Source organism: Drosophila montana, unplaced genomic scaffold (genome assembly GCF_035044405.1).
Source record: "Drosophila montana isolate Dmon_TW-CO22-7 unplaced genomic scaffold, ASM3504440v1 contig_1083_1, whole genome shotgun sequence".
Classification (NCBI taxonomy): Eukaryota; Metazoa; Arthropoda; class Insecta; order Diptera; family Drosophilidae; genus Drosophila; species Drosophila montana.
Window position 1 is genome coordinate 1,143,567 of NW_026996074.1, and position 18,880 is coordinate 1,162,446.

An 18,880-nucleotide genomic window follows, 5' to 3' on the forward strand; every position below is an offset into this window, starting at 1 on the left:
CGCAATTGCAATGCTGTTGATAGAATTCAAAGCAGACGCGCATGAATGTGTGTGTGTGTCCATGTATACAAAAATTCTTGGAATTTGCGCAGCAAATATGCTGCTAACACGTGCGCACATAACTTTTGTGTTTCTTAACCGATCTTAATGAAATTTTCGACAGTACATCTTATTGTAGAACAGAAAAAAGAATGATTGTGTATTCTCAAAAATTTAATTGCATATAAATTGTGGCTTAAATTGATGGGCAATACAAGTTGGATAATTAACTTGATTTATAGCTTTTAGGTGGTAGCGGGGAGGTGGCGATGGGTATAAAATAAAAGATAATTGATATATATATACTATTCTAGAAGCTACATGTCAAGTTTGGTGACTCTAGCTCATATTATTTGCCGAAATTGCTCAAAAAACAGGATTTCGGTCTCGATTTTTATCGATTACTTGGAAACGGGGTAAGTTATCGAATATCGGAAACAAACTCGATCTGCGCGGGGACTAGGAGGACCTATAGCTAAAATTACAAGTCTCTAGTTCTTATAGGTTCTGAGATCCTTGCGTTCATACATACGGACGGACAGACAGACGGACATGGCTAGATCGACTCGGCTATTGATGCTGATCAAGATATATATACATACTGGGGTCGGAGATGCTTCCTTCTACCTGTTACATTCATTTGCACAAATACAATATACCCTGTTTACCCATTTTTAATGGATTCAGGGTATAATAAAAAGTAGGTCCTTTAATGAATTGTTATTAACCTAGATTAGTTATCGACTATGGCTTTGTTTAATCCTACTTTGGGATAGAATTCCGACCATTGTTGAAGTTCAATTTATCAATCTATCTAGGACGGGTACAATGTGTTTATCGTGATAAATTTGTTTGTATTACTTATTATAGATAGGCAATTAGTTGAAAGCCCTGCAGCTTACACATAGCATAGGCTACTTTTAAACACTTATAGTTTATGCAAATCAGTTGTGCAACGTTTGCGGTCTTCTGGAGAAGCATATTATTCCATGTACGAATGCCGCAGGGTGCATGTGTGTGGGCGTTCGTCGAATTTACGCATACGCACACATTGGGCCTCCCCAACCCTCCAGGGTGTCTGACACTTAGCGAATCGCACTATGCTGCACAGTCAGTCCTTGCGACATACGAATCAGACTGCTTGCTTGCCTGATTTAGTAATCATTAAATATTTAAGCTGCACGTCCGGGGCTGATATCCGTAAATTGCCTTGCCCGACACTCTCTAGGAGTAGCCATATTCCCAAATTTCAACTTCTTCAAAGAAAACCCCTTCCATTTCAAATAATTAACATTTTGTACATAAAAAATGGGTTGATGGTGTTAATGGTAATTAATAAATGAGTAAGAATCTACTTTCGTACAACCGACTACGTAATACTCGTCCACAGTCTAGTAACAGCTAAAAACAGTCTAACCGCCATATCAATTCATCCGAAAATCTTACAAATAGCCAAGGACCTAGTGAGATTGTCATATTATTGTGCCTGAGCGTCGGATTTATTTGTTTGTCATTTTATTTTAATAACACACATAATTAAATTATTTATTTTTTTCATGGGTTTGTCAACAGCAATGGATTGACTCAGCCTGAGGAAAATGCTTCGGTTTCGAGCCCCTAAGAAGACGGATAGCAAAATTCCTTTTTTTTTTGTTTTTACATTTTATTTATTAAACGGCCTTAAGGATGTTGTTGCCTTATACGCCATTTGTGTTTCTTCAGTTAGTGATTAGTTTAGAATTTTGCTTTGGGTGTGGTCTACATATTTAGTGCAATTGAGCTATCAGGCGGAGGGCCTGAGGGGAGGCGACAGCGTCGCCCTGAAGGTGAGTGGGCTTTCGAGAAACAGAACTCCAAAGGTTCTTTTCAGAAATTCCTAAATTTTTTCCTATGACTTCTGCCGTCCCCTAAGGGCCTTCACCTTGGCCCGCTACTCTTTTAATCTATTAATCAATGACCTTCCCTCGATATTGTCTCGAGTACAGTACTGGTAATGAGGGTAATGATCCTGATAATGTTACGACCGTGGCCAATAATACCAGAATTGTTTTAGGTTTCAACCGATGGTCTAAGCAGTTTGACGATCCGTACACGACAAAGACCCTTCTGATATCTCTGGTACGATCTATTCTTGAGTATGTCTCATGTGTCTGGTCGCCACAATATTCTATTCACTAAGGCAGAATCGAATTTGTACTATAAAAATTCTTGCTGTTTGCCCTTCGTGGATTAAACTTGTATCCTGGTGTGTGGTTGCCGTTATACCCTTAGCAGACGTTTGATGATCAATCTTCCCTCTTTATTCATTAGTTAAATTTGAGTGAAATCGACTTCCCTGTGTTGTATAGCCAATAAATTTGTCTTCTACTGGACTAACATGTTATTATTCAACGTCATCTCTTAAACTGTTGAACCGTTCTGAGTCCTCTGTGATGATTACAACAAGCATTACAGATTATTTTGCTCGGAGTCTTCTTTTCCTATGAGTAGATAATCTTAGCCTAAAGCCTAAGTTGGAATTCTTATTTTTACTGCTGCAACAGGACATTGCATCGGCCTCAATGAAAAATCCTGTATATTGAGTAATCTCTTTTAGAGGTCTAGTTTTGAACTGTTGTATTTTGGATCTCATTTGGATGTCATACAATATTTATTTCATTAAGATCAGGCAATAAACAACGAAATAAATTATGAAATCCTATTGTGAATGTGTAGACACGTGGTGGCTTTTTATATTATTGAAGTTGGCACGAATTACAAATATCATATCGCTACAAATGGATTTTCAACATTATTCATTTGATCCCTGCGAGGACGGGTAATTTCTTCTATATATGTAATATACAAAGCAGCAAAAGGAGACGCACTGCTTGTGTTTTATTATTAATTTACTAAATAATAAATTGAAAGGAATGCTAGTCTAAAATGTTCAAGTATTATCTTAGTAAGACAACTGATGTCTGAAATTTTTGTTTCTAAAATTCTAATGTAATTACTTTGTTCTCAATTAATTTTGTGCATATTACAAATAATTTCGGGCAATTAAACTTGCAACATTAAAATACACCGAATCTTTTGTTTTACATATCTCTATGTATAAAACTGTTTCTCCTGACTGACTGATTGAATAATGATCTGTTGTTACCTTACCTTACTAACAAAAAAATTCTGTGGTTTTATTTATGGCTCCAACCAATAACACAGCTTAAGGCTCAGCCTTAATTTCCACATTTACAAACTCAGCTGCGATTTTAAATATATTAATTCAATTTATTTTAAGTTTCATTTGCATGAACTCATTAAAAACTAGTTATTTTTTAACGAAATTAATTAAAAAGAGTTAATTGTTTTTGTACAAAAACCGTCTTCGAGAATATAAAGTATATATATTTCAGATCAGGATGACGATCTCGATTTTGAACACGATTTTGACATGGTCAAAAATTATTAGAGATAAATACACAACAATTGTGTGTAGATTCTCATCTCTATATGTAAAACTGCTTGAATGACCAATAAGTGATCAGTCCAAGCCGTACTATTCTTACCATTCTTGATGAAGATGGCGCTTAGATGGAGGCTTTGGAAATTCCACAAGCAACTGCGATAAATTTGTGGAAAATTGATTTTTCGAGAGTTTATTTTTCATCTTTAAGATTCTTAAGGCAAGAATAACATGGCCATTCAATGGACTATAACCTTATTTTCATATCTATATATATTAAACTGTTTGTCCTGACTGACTGACTGACTGACCTAGGAACTGACTGAGCTAGTAACGTAAAATTATCAAAGTAGATACATGCACGGAATTCCGATGGACTTTAGTTGGGTGAGAAAGTTATATCTAAAATTTTGAGACAAATTTGACGGGCAAGGCCGTAAACGTTTGTTTATTTATTAACAGCACCCATCCTCCTATCGCTGATAATAAAGTTGAAGAGTTTCTGGGAGTTGTTTCGGTCGTTGTTGCTTTTGCTGTTGACGTTGTTGTAGTACTGACAGCTGGACCTGATGCGGCATTGCGGTTGGTCGGCAGTCATTGTGTTATTGTGGGAAAGCTTTTGATAAGTTTTATGTTAGTTGGTGTTGGATGGTTGGCGCCATCTGCTGGGCCCAACGATGACCTTGCCTCTGAACCTATTGAAAATGGGTAAAAAGGGTATTATGTTTTTCTGCAAAGTTATGTAACCGCCAGAAGGAAGTAATTTTGAACACATAAAGTATATATATATATTCTCAGCCCGTCCGTACAAACTTCTGTTTATTCGTCGATCTTGAAAATTTAAAAAAGTATAAGATCTAATATATCAAATTTTGAATGTAGGCTCTCGTATAGTTGTGATCCCCATCTCCCCCCATCTGACACACACAGTTTCTCTCAAAATTTCAAAACCTTTCTTAATGCAAGACGTGCTCGATTTGGTATATACAAATTTGAATTCATATTTATGCCAGGAATTTCATAAAGATTGGACTATAAGCACCGAAGCTAATCGCGAACGCATTTCTCGTTGTGTTGGGCTCGTAAAAGAATAACTGAAGCATAATATGCGAATTAAGCGTCGTGCGTGTGTGCCAGAATTTTTCTAAGGGTAACTCAGCGGTCTTAGGGTTTTTTCTATCTCCTATCTTCCAAAAAGAACACTCTTATTTTTTTATGATTCACATTTATATTTAACATGAACAGCAAGATGGCGGATAGAATTTATTTTTGCCATCAACAGAGCAATGTTTGCATAATTTACAATTTTCAATAATTAACTGGAGGGCACACGGTCCATCAATCTTTCCCTCCCATGAGTACAATAACGGGCACATATACATACATATATGTATACGTTATATCCTAGTGGGGTCACTGGACAAACAATGGCGCCATTGTTTAAGCCTGTTTCATGGCGGCTCAAGCACGTAAACAAATACAAAAAGAAAACAAAGTAGAGGGTTGAAAAAAAATCCACAGTGTGCGAATAACTCTTGACCTCGTGTCAGCAAAATGTAGCGCGAGTGAGTAATAGAAGTGGAGGGAACAGAGGCAACGTGGGGGCTTGTAATTAATATTATTTTTCTTCTATTTCAAGCAACGCATTCCCACATGCGCTAATGAAGCCAAAAACCATCAGCTTAAAATTCTGCAGTATGATATATGAAATGCGCGAATGCTCTAGGCATGAGGGGGAAAGGGATAATACCTTGTTATTAGCCATCTCTCAGCAAACCCTTATCGCAATTAAATCTATCAGATGACATTTTATGGTATTTTATCGTAAGCAAAAATAATTTTTTATCTCGATATCTGCCCCCGTTTCTATAGTAGTTAAGTATCGATATTTAAGCAAGCGTTTAAATTATATGCAGGTTCTCGTATATTATAACACTTCGGCAGAAAAGTTCGTAGGCTAACATTGAAAATTCTTTTTTATACCCTTGCAGAGGGTATTATAATTTTGTCGTGAAATGTGTAACGCATAGAAGGAGACATCTCCGACCCCATAAAGTATATATATTCTTGATCAGTATCAACAGCCGAGTTGATATAGCCATGTCCGTCTGTCCGTCTGTCTGTTTCTATGCGAACTAGTCTCTCAGTTTTAAAGCTATCTTTATGAAACTTTGCAGAAGTCCCTCTTTCTGTTGCACGCAGCTCATATGTCAAAACCAGCTGGATCGGACCACTATATCATATAGCTGCCATAGGAACGATCGGTCGAAAAGTAGGTTCTTGTATGAAAACACATTTTTGTTTATAAAGTTATCTTTACTAAACTTGGTATTTATTAGTTTTACTACGTTCCCCATATATATGCAAAATCCTATTAAGATCGGACAACTATATCATATAGCTGCCATAGGAACGGTCGGTCGAAAATTAAGTTTTTGTATAGAAAATTGTTATGTTTTTCAAGATATCTTGACCAAACTCGGTACTTATTAGTTTTACTAAGCTCCCCATATATATGCAAAATTCTATTCAGATCGGGCAACTATATCATATAGCTGCCATAGGAACAATCGGTCGAAAATTAAGTTTTTGTATGGAAAATTTTTATGTTTTTCAAGATATCTTGACCAAACTCGGTACTTATTAGTTTTACTACGCTCCCCATATATATGCAAAATCCTATTAAGATCGGACAACTATATCATATAGCTGCCATAGGAAAGATCGGTCGAAAATTAAGTTTTTGTATGGAAAATTTTTATGTGTTTCAAGATATCTTGACCAAACTCGGTATTTATTAGTTTTACTACGCTCCCCATATATATGCAAAATCCTATTAAGATCGGACAACTATATCATATAGCTGCCATAGGAACGATCGGTCGAAAATTATGCTGTTGTATGGAATTTTGTTTTGTTTTTCAAGATATCTTGACCAAACTCGGCATTTATTAGTTTTACTATGCGCCCTCCACTTATGCAAAATCTTATTCACATCGGGCTACTATATCATATAGCTGCCATAGGAACGATCGGTCGAAAATTAAATTGTTGTACGGAAACCTGTTTTGTTTTTCATGATATCTTAACCATACTCGGCATTAACTATTTTCCCTGTGCTTCTTAGATACGGGCAAAGCACTATAAGCATTTTGAAAAGGTTGGGTCTGCAAGGGTATTAAATCTTCGGTGTGCCGAAGATAGCACTTCTTTCTCGTTTTTTTTATAAAATTTGATTTTTGATGATCGCGAAATTTTTTCGTGATTTCTTCCGTCAAACGCTCCAATAACGCTGCATAATAATCACTGTTGATCGTTTTTTTCTTTTTTTAAGATAGTCCATGAAAATTATATCATGCGCATCCCAAAATACTGATGCCATAACCTTGCGTCTTTTCACGCCTTGGAGTCGGTTCATCACGTGCAGTCCACTCGGCTGACTGTCGATTGGACTCTGGCGTGAAATGATGGAGCCATGTTTCATCCATTGTCACATTTCACACTGTTTTCGGTCAATTGCGCGGCACCCATTTTGAACATAGCTTTCGCATCCCTAATAATCATTAACGATATGTCCAGCCCGTTTCTTTGATATCCTTAGTGTCTCAGCTATCTCGAACAACTTCACTTTACGGTTACCCAAAATTTTGTGTGGACTTTTTTGATGTTTTCGTCGGTAACAGCCTCTTTGGGGCGTCCAATTCGTGCATCGTCCTTGGTGCTCATTTCGCCTAGTTTAAACTTGGCAAACCACTTCTCAACAGTTTATTTTCCTAGTGCAGAGTCCGAATAATGTTTATCAAGCCAAGCCTTGGCATTAACAGTATTTTTTTCGTCAAAAAGCAATGCTTTATTAACACACCAAATTCCTTTTTATCCATTAAACTAACAAAAGTCGCTTTACTCGAAATTATATATCTCACAAACTAATAGTAGGTTAGAGCTAACTTTAAATCATATAGATTTAATATTAGTAGCGCCATCTATGTGCCAGTCTACGAATCATTTAATTAGATTGGAATGCTTAATGCTAGAACTTTGTGCGTTAATAAATGTAAATTTCAAAATCATCGGATTATTTTTTATAGTGATTATTTGATTATTTAAGAATGTATTTTCTATAGTGTGTAGAGCTGAGGGAAAATGAAGCACAGCTGCTTTATAAAGTTCGCAGCTTTTCACATAGAAGGAAGTTCGAATTTTTGCAATGACAGCTTGGTTTGGGTTTAGTTTATCTCCTAGTCGGACACTCCCGACTGGAACCCTCTTACATGTTTAGTTTATCTATTATAGTTTATACTTAATGTAACACTTAACCCGCTTAATAACAATGAAAACATACAAAAACAACTAAAATTGTATTGTGCTTTTGGGTTGCTTCAGTTGTCTGCTCACAGGATAATTTAGCGGCCATTTTTTTGAGTGGTTTGTTTTCTGTGTGCATTTGTTATACGTGTGGTGCCTGGCTAAGGATGAAGTAGTGAATTGTTTTAATTTGCTGAATTATATGTATAAAACTGTTTGAGTACACAGATTTCCAACCCTTACACAAAGGTGGAAGTTTGTTTAACTGACCTTGTCCAAAAACGTTAATAAGGTCACTATGCCATTATATTGCTAACCAAACTCGGACTGCACGTAATTTTCCTCAGAGTTCTTGAATTTGAGAGCTTTAACCTTGTGAGAGTGTACAGAGTATAGTATACTAGCCAAAATTTTTTAGACTGAGATTCGCATTATTGTACCCAGATTAAATACAGATTTAATATCTATCTCTTTGAATTATAAAATACTATCGGGTATAACCCGGCCTTGCCCGTGGCACGTATGTTATAAAATCAAGGTTTTCAAAAAGCTTTGAAAATGATTTTGAAATTGATCGGACGGGAATCAAACAACTTTTATCCAAATCGGACAAAACTTAAAATTCACCAAAAAAATCTTTGAAATGCATTTTCCACCGAAGGAGTTTAGATTTTGCGACAAATGTGAAACACGTCTCAAATGATTTTTCTTATAGATCTTTGGAAATAAATTTGAACACAAAACGTCTACCACCAAATCTTCGACCCCCATTTGCACCAAGGAGGGATGGATTTTTCAAAAAGTGTGAAACACCCCTCAAATGAATTTGAACATAGATCTTTGAAAATGAGTTTGGGGCCGATCGGATGGTAAACAAAAAACTTTCATATAACCGTTTTCCGCTAATTAACCACTGTTGTGGGTGGAATTTCTCAAATCGCTGAAACACGTATACATTAAGTCCTTATGTAGAGCTTTGAAAATAAGTTTGAAGCAAATCGGACACAACTTAAAACTTTCCCCAAAAAATCTTTAAATCGCATTCCCACCGAAGAAGTTTGAATTTTGCGAAGTGTGAAACACGTCTCAAGTGATTTTTCTTATAGATCTCTGGAAATGAATTTGAGCGCGAAACGTCACCCACCAAATCGTTGACCTCCATTTCCACCAAGGAGCAATGGATTTTCCTAAAAGTGTGAAACACCCCTCAAATGAATTTGAACAAAGATCTTTGAAAATAAGTTTGAGGCCGATCGGATGGTAAACAAAAAAGTTGCATACAAACGTTTTTCGCGATTTTTCCATACTTGCGGATGGAATTTCCCTAAAACCCGTCTTAACGTGCACCTACATCACATAAGGTAACTACAGTGAAAATTACAGCTTCCTAGCTCTTACGGTTTGGGCTCTGCGTTGATCACCAATCAGTCAGTCAGTCAGTCAGTCAGGACAAATAGTTTTATATATAGAGATGATATTTTTGTTCCTTTTTTAGTATTACATGTTTAAAATAAAAATATAAAATTAATATATATAAATATGAAAACATATTCAACTTGGTGAGCTTAAGTTGGTGGAAAATGCATTTAAAATCTTAAGGTGCTTCTCATAGAATTGTATAACCAACAGCGGTATATGGTTGTATGCCACCTCGGAGTCTACCTGTTCTGGTTGATCCAGGTCCCTAAATTTAATTATAAATGATATTTTACCACGGATGTTTGAAGCACACAGTATTTTCTCAGCTTTGTGCCCGTATTCAAAGGCATTGTCAATAATGACTGATGGTTCAATCTTAAGTTTCTTTGCTTTGGCTACATAAATCTCATTTATTTTGAGTTCGGCCTGTCTTTTATTGTTTTTCGTAGTCCGTTGAGATTCGAATTCAGTTATTAATGCCAGACAGTCTAGATTTTTTGAAAGCTCCCAAGTATTATCCTCGTCTGGAAAATCCTGCCACTTCACAAAATATTCCAACTGTCCCATACGGATGCGACGACTAATTATTTGCTCCACAAAATATTCCTTATTCTCATCGAAATCTTCTAAAGAAGATAATTGACTTGAAATTCCCGAGTCCATATTGGACATTTTAAATATATTCGGGTTTTATATGAACTTTAAATGAAATGAGTTTTAAATTTATTATAAAAGTGTCAAAAATATAAAATGGTACTCAGATAACCTAGCAATGTGAAATTGTTTTCGTGAACTGTATAATTTTGAGCTGCTTGGCCTTAGCTCATACCATTATTCTAAAAGAATGAAAGATTGATTTAAAGCTCCGAAAATATACTGTCTAATCCAAATATCTTCTGTTGCAGCAAGTTTTTGGGTCACAAGAATGACTGCTTTTTATTAGATTGGCTGTCATGAATCTTGCTTTAAAAATGCAGATATTCACATCTTGCAATTATATCAATACAACTTTTAATTATTACCACAAGATAAGGAGCTGACACATGGGGCTTAAGGTGTTAAACCAAGATATGGGTCATTTTGCTACTGATGGGTGCAACCTCACACAGATAGTTGCAGCTAAATGGCTGTATGGTTTGTTATGCAAATTTCGCCTTTTATTTTTTATGACGTATTATGACGTTGATTATAACGAGCACCTGTTGTTGATGTAGGTATTTCAGGCAGAATGTGGATACTTTCCGAATAAGTTATGGCATGACAAAGCCAGTTTGTCAGCTCATTGAGTAAGGCCAAAAAGCGGTGTTATTTATAGTCTGAAATTTATATAACTTACAGACATACACAATTTACGCATACAGCCAAGCAATTGCCAGGGCACCAATAAAATGTATTGTGTGTATACATAACGAAGTTTTGCAGTGCGGTGCGAATACTTAATGAAAAATGATGCTGTTCACTGCACAAGGAAAGGACAGGCAGCATATTTGTACGAAAGCCCCAACAGGGGAGCGAACGCAGCTGTGTCCAACCAATAAGCTAAGGCCGAGCCAAATGTGCGTGGCACAACGTAAGTACAAAAAGTTGGAACACCATTTTTGTATGTTACAAAACTTACCCAAAAGTGCCTAATACATACTAAGCCGTAGCTAAGTCGAATATCCTTACCGGTCCTTTGGCACCGTCTTTTGTGGCCTTGCTTTCAAACTATAATTTATAATAATCAAAATCACACAATAAGTCAAAATTATATAATCAAATTATTTTCATGGTGCAATCAATCATTCAAACTATAAATTCACACAACCACAACGATTCATTCGTTTGCTTGGAGCTACTTTTAAATTTCATTAAAGCATGAGACCTGCTTGATTCATTTGCTCCGAAGTCTCTGTAAGACCATAGTTGAACCCTTTACCTGTACCAGAGCGCGAAATGGTGTAAATGAGCGCAACTAAATTGATTAGTACTGTTGAAATGCGCTTGAAAGGCAACCCAAAGCCAGCGCACAAAGCTTTCCCACAACCATCGGCGAGGCGACAGTGCATAGAAACGCGAAATGCGAAACAACTCGCATCGCATGGGGCTTGCTAAAAAATGCATGTTGAACAAGAGTGCACTTGTCGGGAGTGCGTGACTGGGGGATACCCTCAAGTTTCCAAATTCATTTTAAACATGCATCCACAAAACACACCCATACAAGGACGTACTATACGAAACGAATAACATCTGTGTTTTCATATCATATGAAGAGAATGCAACGATATACTTTAAACTTTTTTCTTCCCATTTGATGGCAACCTAAGGTAGTCGGGATTTTTCTTTTGGGTATACTATACGACAGATCGTAATGTTTCAAAGTGATGCTTAAAAACCTTGTTTCAAACATCGATATTTTGGAAACGAACATACACATTCTGTTGTTACACACTTTTGCAAAAAACCATTAAGCCTTCTTCAGCCATTTTCAAAGGTTACAGGGTAAAAAACGCAGAAAAGCTAGCCGATTTAATGGTGACTGGTTGCCTCCCTTGCGCATGTACCCACTTACAGAGGCACACACAAGTTTTTTTTGCACGATGCGCAAATGTTGGGTGCAGGCATTGCAAATGTCAGTTTTCTGGGTGCCAGAAAGACACTTTAAATCTTCAAATCGAGATCTGACAGGCTTTGGCCAACTTACTTGGTTGGGGGTTGTCTATCGTCCTTCATCCGCCCTGTTAGTCTCTTTCAGCTTTGACCTTTTGCAGGACGTCGCCGGCACACTTATCACATGTTTTTGTGTGAAATGCTTTATGCCCAGTTTACAGCTAATGATTCATTTGAGTGTGCACACACATACTTAAGTACATATGCACGTTCATAGTATATCGGTCAGCACTTGAATGTTGTTGTTGTCGTGGTTGAATAGCCAGAATTTTTACAATGTTCAGTGATGAGTGCTGGCCTGGATTGTTGGTATATGGTGACTGGGCATCGGCCACCGTCAGTTTGCCTTTGGATTTGCTCTCACCTCGTTTCTTTTAAGTGGCCGTCAGGGGATGATGGTATTACAGCAATCAAAGCCATGTTGACGTCCAATTTAGCCGCACTTGATTTGTGTCGTCGGTTTTTTCGATTAGGCTACTTGTCCGAACTTGTGGCCGCCTTTAGGTTTTGGTGCCTACGCCTGTCAGTTACGCAACCACTTGGTAGCACATTTTTGCAGCTTTTTCGCTGTTTTTCCAGAGTCTGGTTTATCTACCTAGGCAACACAACCTTGAAATGTTTACACGTGATTTATGGCGCGGAATTTTCGTCAATGTGGCCATTACGACAACGCTGGTCACTAAAGTTCAACCTTGTGACACGACTGTTTTCCGTGGACTCATAAGCAACTAGCAACTATATTCAAAAATTTTAATCTACTTATTGTCTTAAACTTCACGTTTATAGTAATATTATACACTAGCGGGTATAACCCGGCCTAACCCGTGGCACGTATGTTATAAAATCAATGTTCTCAAAACAATTTGAAATGATTTTGAAACTGATCGGACGGTAAACAAACAACTTTCATACAACCGTTTTCCGCCAATTTACCATTGTTGCAGGTGGAATTTCCCAAATCGCTGAAACACGTATACATTACATTCTTATGTAGAGCTTTGAAAATAAGTTTGAAGCAAATTCCACCCGAAAAAGTTTGGATTCTGCGAAAAGTGTGAAACACGCCCAAATGATTTTTCTTATAGATCTTTGGAAACGAATTTGAGCGCGAAACGTCACCCACCAAATTTTTGACCTCCATTTCCACCAAGGAGGAACGGATTTTTCGAAAAGTGTTAAACACCCCTCAAATGAATTTGAACAAAGATCTTTGAAAATAAGTTTGTGGCCGATCGGATCGTAAACCAAAAACTTTCACACAACCGTTTTCCGCCAATTTACCACTGTTGCGGGTGGAATTTCCAAAATCGCAGAAATACGTTTTTATTAAGTTCTTATGTAGAGCTTTGAAAATAAGTTTGAAGCGAATCGGACACAACTTAAAACTTCGCCCAAAAAATCTTTAAATCGCATTCCCACCGAAGAAGTTTGAATTCTGCGAAAAGTGTGAAACACGTCTCAAATGATTTTTCTTATAGATTTCTGGAAATGAATTTGAGGAGGAATGGATTTTCCTAAAAGTGTGAGACACCCCTGAAATGAATTTGAACAAAGATCTTTGAAAATAAGTTTGGGGTCGATCGGATAGTAAACAAAAAAGTTACATACAAACGTTTTTTCGCGATTTTTCCACACTTGCGGGTGGAATTCCCCGAAACCCCGTGCACCTACATCACATAAGGTAACTACAGTGAAAATTTCAGCTTCCTAGCTCTTACGGTTTGGGCTGTGCGTTGATCACAGATCAGTCAGTCAGTCAGTCAGTCAGGATAAACAGTTTTATATATGGAGATTGAGGAAAGTTGGGAGTCTAAAATAATATATGTGAGAATAATATAATTAGTTAAAATATATATTTTTCAAGTCTCTAGCTTTTGTAGTTTCTGAGGTGACGCTCGACTCAGCTCGTTGTCCTGATTAGAAATATAAATACTTTATGGGGCGAGGATGCTTCTTTCTGCCTGGTGTAAAAATTTGCACAAAAATATTATAGTATAAAAACGGCTGCTAAAAATGTACAGTGGGTCATGGTATAATTTTGAATTGCTGAAACTGCAAAACCAAAACAGATTTAAATGCAGAATTATCTATCAACTCTTTAACAAGTATTTTTATTCATTTTAAGTCTTATTTTACTTAACCTTTCGTTTATCATATGGTCCGAATTTGATGCGGCTAATTGCTTGTGGCGAAAATATAAAAATATAAGTTTAAATGTTGTTATACCCTGAACCCATTGAAAATGGGTAGAAAGGGTATAATGTTTTTGTGGAAATGTATGTAACAGGCAGATGGAAGCATCTCTGACCCCATAAAGTATATATATTCTTGATCAGCATTAACAGCCGAATCGATCTAGCCATGTCCGTGTATGAACACAAGGATTTCAGAACCTATAAGAGCTAGAGATTTGAAATTTGGCAGCATTGCGATTGTATTGTTTTTTGTGCTGCTACTTTAATCCGTTTTTTCTCATTACGACTCAATTATTGGTGTGGCTGTTGAGTAGAGGCGGCGGCAAGTAGTAGTAGTAGTGGTCTGTTGCAAGTTTGAACCCTTCCGAGGAAATATTTTTTTTAATATTTTTTTGATTTTATTTATTTATTTTATTAAATGGTCGACTAAAGCTCGTGTCTTCCTAATTATTCAATATATAAAATTATAAAAATTAAAAATTAAGTGCTAAAAGCCTAATTAGAATACACAATTTTCTAATAGCGTCACCGACCGATGGAGCTGTTTTATTTGCCCGTCTGGCCAGCTGTGCCCCTTTTCACAGCTAATTTTGCCAGTGATGCTGTTAGAGCCTATAGCTAAGATGAAGGGTGTTAGTTGAGAAAATAGCGTTCTTTAGTAATAATTAAAAATAATTTTAATTTACTATATTATTTATGAAAATACCATAAATAGGAAAAAAGCAAGAAAGGAGTAGATATATAGAATGTTAGGTAGATAGGATAGACAGATCGTGACGGAAAATTTAAAGCTTGTCCGGCAAGCTATGCCCCTACTCATAGCTGGGAATAGTCAATGAGTTCCCGAAGGTATCCTGAAAGCAACGATTTTATAAGGGGTAGAGAAAGTTCGGTAGAGAAAACGTGATGTAAAGTATTGTTATTTTTCATAACACGCGAAAAGGATTGTGCATAGAGTAGTCTGTTATGCACGTTGGTAGGAAAAGGGGGCGAAATTTCCTTGTAGATGTAGACGGAACAGAGAATTGAAGACGCCCCAACAGAAAATGATAATCTATATCGCCAACAATCAACCTATGTAGGAAAACAACACCGAGAATTTTCCTACGATTGGTTAACGACGGAAAATTAAGAAGAATCAGCCTGCTGGAGTAGGAGGTAACCGAAGATTAGGGTCCCAATTTAAACCTCGTAAGCCAAAAAGCAGAAATTGCTTCTGAACAGATTCAATATGATCCTGGCTATTGTTGTACTGCGGAGACCAGATGCAAGAGCAGTACTCAAGGATAGGGCGAACCAGAGAGATATACAGAAATTTCGTAATAAAAGGTTCGTTAAACTCTGTAGACCAGCGTTTAATGAATCCAAGTACACCTTTTGCCTCATTAACGATGGTATCTATATTCAGATTGAAGCTGAGTTTAGAATCAAAAAGAACGCCTAGATCCTTAACTGTAACACCAGAAGTAACGTGAACCTATTTAGAGGTAGTCTGCTTCAGTATTACTCTTTGGGTTCTACCTTTTAAATAAGAACTAATTCAAAGCAAAAGACCCGGAGGGAAACCTAGTCGGTCAAGTTTAAGAAGTAAAATATCATGGTGCACAGAGTCAAACGCCTAAGTGAAGTCAGTATTAATGACAGCAGTTTGCATTTTAGAAAGGAAAGCATCATTAACCAAGGAAGAAAATTCTAATAGATTGGTCTTAGTTGACCGATTATTTACGAATCCATATTGAACAGGGGAGACAACTGATTTGCAGAAATGCTGCAAATTCAAAGTGATTATTTTTCAAATAATTGAGGAATAGCCAGCCGACAGTTTTGCATTGCCCCTGTAATTTTGTATATCAGACTTTTCACCATTCTTGTGGAGAGGAGTTATATAAGATTCTTTTCAAAGATTTGGAAAGATAGAAGATTCAAAGCATAGATTAAAAAGCTTTATCAATGGACAAATTGAGAAGACAATTTGGAATATTGTCAGGCCTAGGAGAGTAAGAGGATTTTAAAGAATTTATAGCAGGAAGGAGAGATGAATGGGAAATAATAGGAGGAAGTATAGAGCTAGAGGAAGTAATATTATAAGGGTTCGAATTATTACTCACAAGAAAAAAGGAAGATTGCAAACTTGAAGATTTACGCTTCAATATTCCAAAATTTAAAACTCTCGGATTTTGGTCAAATTACCTTTTGCAACGAGTAAGATAATTCTCATAGCACTGAGAATTCAGAAAAAAAAGTTCGACTTTGCTGTAGAGTATTTTGCAAGGTCCAACTCGATCCAGTCTTATTAAATTTTTATCAATATTTAGACTTAATATTTTTTAGGATTGATAGTTTGGGAGTAAGCCACGATGGTTTTGCAGAAGCAATCGAAGGAATTGAGTTTGGAATACAAACATTTAAGAGGGAGTTCAGGGTGATAAAAAAACAAGTAATAGGCTCTAGTCTGGAGCTCACGATTAGGGGATACCCTGAACCAAAGACAATATTAACACTAAGATGAGTAACGCCCATACATTTGCATGCGACGAAAAATTTCATGCCTGGCGTTTCATCTGGCGTTTGAGTTTCTCTAAAAGCCAGACGAACGAATGCCGAAGTCGCGGTTTGCTGATGCTGACCCGAGCAACGAAGTTAGTCGCCAGCCTGCCTTCAGCAAAGCTGGTCGATGGTGCTTTGCGTCGCTTTCTTTTTTGGAAGTACATTGAGCGAAAAGTTTTAAACTTACGATCGACGCAAAGTACTTCTGCTTTATTCATGAAATGCATGCTTTATTCAAATGATACATTACCCTAGATACTAACTATAAATTTTGCAGGAAAAATTAAGAATAAAATAATTTTTTACAATTCGCAACTTCTGCAATAACTATGTTAAGAAAATGTCACACATCGATTTATTTCACTTTTGATTTTGGACAGTGTATGCTTGAGAGAAATTCTTGTTCCGTCAATGGCGTGCAAGCACCTATGTTTGTATGTGTAAATTATGCATGCATAACTATATTAAAATATGTATATGTACATATGTATATGTGTTGTTATTCACTGCCTTGGCTTTGGCTGGTGAAGAAATAAATTTAGCGCTGATCATGCACGACCTATTCCAAATTTGTATTCACATATGAATGCATGTCAGGCAGTATGTGACGCTAATGGCAGCCACACAAAATATTAAAAAAAAATATTCCTGTTTTTTTAACATTGTTATTTAGTAATAAAGTTTCGTGTAAAAACACTTTATTGACAGCATAAAATTTGAATGTTTTTAGTTTTTTAATTCTATAAAATGTTTGGGTAATGTTATTTAACAATTTTTTTGCCATTATAATTATAATAAATTATAATTGAAAAAAAATTCTCACTTTTAGGTACATTTATTTTCAACTAAACCCAAAAAATTAGTTTTTTTTTCGTTAGTAAAAACACTTTATTGACATACTGTATATGTGCAAATGTGAGTTTTTGTGTGGAATTTCGTGTTAGCAAGAGAAGTATAACGTCGGGGAGATATACATACATACATATGTAATTCAATATAAAAAACATTTTTAAGAGTAGGAAATAGGTTCGGACAATATACCTTTCAATAAATTAACGTTTAATTTGTTATTATTCATTTAAAATGCCACGTGGAATGCATTTATCGGAAGAGGAGCGAGGTTTGATAAGGGGCTTGCAGGAAGCCGGCACCACAATTGCAGAAATTGCTAAAAGAGTAAATCGACATAGAAATACGATTACCAACTTTCTCAAGAATGTCGACAATTACGGTAATATTAAGCGCTGCGGCAGACCGAAATATAATATCTGGACCCATGAATTCCATAATGTAATTTTTTCGGGTGAGAATAATCCATCAATTTGGATGGTCCAGACGGTTGCCATAAGTATTGGCGCGATTTAAGACAACCGCGGCAGACTCGACATAAGCGGAATCATGGTGGCGGTTCGCTGATGATTTGGGCAGCTATTGGATATAGCATATGTAGACATATACATATGTAGAGCTCTTGGAGAATGAGCTGATTGAGTTTGCGGGTGACTTGCACGGAGATGACTGGATCTTTCAGCAAGACATGAAATTTGCTTCAGTAGGTCTTATTATGCTATAGAATATTCGTGTATTCTCAAAATGACAATTGCATTTAAATTGTAGCAAATATGAGTTGGCAGTATATATTGGTTTCTTTACTTGATTTATAGGTAGCGGGGAGGTGGTGATAGCTATAAAATGAAAGATACTTGATATATACATATATGCTATTCTAGAAGTTACATGTCAAGTTTGGTGACTAGCTCTTATTATTTACCAAAATTGCTTAAAAAACAGGATTTCGATATCGATTTTTAACGATTACTTGGAAACAGGGTACCATTTTCCATTTTCAATAGGTTCAGGGTGTAATTAATAGCAATATTCATATCAACCGAGTCATATAAAAAAGACCAATCAGTTGTATGAATACGTTGATTAAGCAAGGAATAGTTTCTTTTGCGAAAGCAATGGCGGGGCTTATTGGGAGTTGGTGAATGAGAAATAAGAGGATTGCTATTGAACATTGCAAATATACAGTTATGCTGTGCTGAAGGTACTAGATAATTTTCGGCAGTGAATAATGACCAAGAGATGTTCGGTAAACTAAAATCACGTAACACTACAAATAGGTCATTATCACGCACCTGTGTAATACAAGTAATATGTTTTATATAAACTTCAATATCAGAAGAAAGAGGAACATAGGAGCATGTGATATAAACATAGCGTGATGGAAAAGTCACCTTAACTTAGACAATATCAGCGTCAGTAGGCGTAGTAAAAC

General features: G+C 36.4%; 1 protein-coding gene across 2 annotated transcripts in view; it reads left to right on the forward strand.

Annotated features, from left to right (window-relative positions):
• Positions 1-18,880, forward strand: part of LOC135432311 (uncharacterized) — a 68,214-nt gene that overhangs the window by 3,718 nt on the left and 45,616 nt on the right. The gene's annotated exons all lie outside the window — the stretch shown is intronic.